This window comes from Macrotis lagotis, chromosome 1 (genome assembly GCF_037893015.1).
Source record: "Macrotis lagotis isolate mMagLag1 chromosome 1, bilby.v1.9.chrom.fasta, whole genome shotgun sequence".
NCBI classification, from domain to species: Eukaryota; Metazoa; Chordata; class Mammalia; order Peramelemorphia; family Peramelidae; genus Macrotis; species Macrotis lagotis.
The window spans coordinates 733,686,720-733,689,604 of NC_133658.1; positions in this window are offsets into that span (position 1 = coordinate 733,686,720).

The following is a 2,885-nucleotide window of genomic DNA, read 5'->3' on the forward strand; positions in this document are numbered from 1 at the left end:
AGTTTCCAACTTAAAGGCATTGAACCATGTGGTTGTTCAGTGGGGCACAAAACCAGGGTTCTTGGGGCACTTGGTTTGGTTCACTTGATGGTTTCAAGTGTGGTGGGGGTTGATGGCAGTTACTAATGTGGGGGGATTGTTGCTGAGCCAAGCTCAGGGCAACAGCTTGCGTGCTGGGACTTAGCTCTGGAAAATAGAGTTTCTCCTAATAGAGTCTTTAAACACCTAACTGTAATTTTACTAATTTTGTAGATTTTTAAATAAACTGAAAGCTCCTGAAGCACAGATTATTTACTTTATTTAAACTTTTTTGGTGAAGCAGAGAAGGTGCAGTAGCTAGAGAAAGGACTAGGCCTAAAGTCAGGAAGACTTGAGTTCAAATATGACCTCAGACACTTCCTAGTTGTGTGACCCTGGACAAGTCACTTAACCTATTTGCTTCAGTTTCCTCATTTGTAAAATGAGTTAGAGAAGGAAATGACAGAGCATTCCAGTATCTTAGCCAAAGGAAAAAAATCCCAAATGGAGTCATGAAGAGTTAGACATGATGAAATGACTGAATAACAACACATGAAGCAAATAGGTGGCACAATGGGTTGAAGGGTTGGGCTTGGAGCCAGGAAACCCCAAGTCACACAAACAGTTGTGTGACACAGAGCAAGTCACATAGCCCTCTCAGTCTCAATTTCTTCATCTATAACATGGAATAATAAATGAGATAGCAGATGTACAATGCTTTGCAAACTTTAAAGTGCTATATAAATGCAAGTTATTATTACTACTGTTGTTACTGTTTCTATCATTCTTATTAGTCTCCCCTAGAGTTTACTTAACAGTATTTTCTGTATATGGCAGACAATTAAATTACATGTATTTTCTGTGTATGATAGACAATTAAATATATATTTATTGAGTTGAATCATGGAGGGTCCTAATATTTAGCGACCACTCCTTAAGAATTCTGAAAATCATCTCATTTCCATTATGGCAGAATCTAGCCCTAAAACATTGTCTCTCTGAACAAGGATACTCGTAAAAGAAGAGAGAATTTGAGAACCAGAAGTCTTGGGTTTGAAACCCAACTCTGGCTAAGTAAATTGATTTCTCTGACCCTCAGTTTCCCCATATATAAAATGTGAGGGTTGGGACTAAATAATCTAAGGGCCCTTCCAGTTCTATATTCTAAGATCTTCCTGTGATTTATGACCTAAGGAGAATTTCCAAAACTCAAGTTATGATTAGGCCACAATAGAAATATCTAGGTTACTCAGAGGTATGTTGCTGCCACCCTGTGGAAGTCTAGCAACTTCCATTTTAATAAAGTTCTCAACAAATCATCTTAATAAAAATAACAAAAAGAATAATCATAATTAGCATTTATATAGAGCATTGAGGTTTACAAAGTTCTTTTCAAGAATGCACTCATTTTATCCTTACAATGACTTAAGAAGTAGATGATAATTGATAGTCTCAATTTTGTTGTTCTTGTGTTGTTCTGCTGTGTCTCCATCTGGGGGAATTTCTTTACAAAGATAGCTGAATCATTTGTCATTTCCTTCTCCAGTTTGTTTCACAGATGAGGAATTGAGACAAACAGGGTTAAGTGACTTAGCCAAGGTCACCCAGCTAGTAAGAATCTGAGGTCATTTTTGAACTCAGGTCTTACCTGGCTTCATGTCTAGTCTTCTATCCATCACACCAACTAGCTAACTCAATAGCATGAAACCCTAAGATGGAAAGCTTGGGGAGCAGACATCTTAGTTCTTACACTCACTATGATAGTTCTACAGACCATTAATCTGCTTTCTGTCTATTAGGGTCTTCTGAGATATATATATATATATATATATATATATATATATATATATATATGTATATATACGTATATATACATATATACATATATATGTATATATGTGTGTATATACATATATGTATATATATATATGGAAAAGAATAGAAAATACACACATATGGAAAAGAATAGAAAACACACACATGCACCTTCTTTCCATATAGGTTCTCAGTTGAACAGCATATCTTGAGAATATCGTGTCCTCTTCTCTCACAGTACCTGACTTCTCACTGCTACCATGGCCATTGGAATGAGGTAAAACACAAAGAGGATGGCAATTTTGTCAGTAAAAGGCAAATAGCTAGGATAATGAATGAGGAGAGATTGCTTCATGTTATAGTAGATTTGGAACTGGATAGACTTTGTTTAGAGCAGCTGGGAGGCCTGTAGTACATAAAACACCAGACCTGGAGTCAGAAAGATTCATTATTTTAAGTTCAAAACCTGCTGCAGACACTTCCTAGATGTGTGACCTTGGGAAGTCACATAACCCTGTTTGTCTCAGTTCCTCATCTATAAAATGAGCTGGAGAAGGAAATAGGAAACTTATCCAGAATCTTTGCCAAGAAAAACCTATTCATACAGAGGAGGACATGACTGAACAACAACAACAACAAAAGAATCTTAGAGATAATCTAGGATATCCTTCTCATTTTCTAAACGAGGACACTGAGACCCAGATATATTAAGGGACTTGTCCAGGGACACATAGGAAACATATGGCAGAATTGAGATTTGAAATAGATCCTCTGAGTCCAAAGATAGTGTTTGTTCTCCTGTAGCCAGCATTGCTTGCATATCTCTAAAAAGAAAGGAATTGAAATAATTCCTTTATAGAAGTTTACAAATGTAAAAAGTGGTTTTCCTCTTTGGTTAATTTAATTTTTTTAATTTAAGCCTAAAAAAAGAATATTTCCATATATACAAATGATTGAATATGGAATTCTTTTCATACCACTTTATTTTAATATGTGTATGTAATACATATATTTTAATGTCTCTTTTTCTGTTCTTTTTTGTTCTCTTCTGT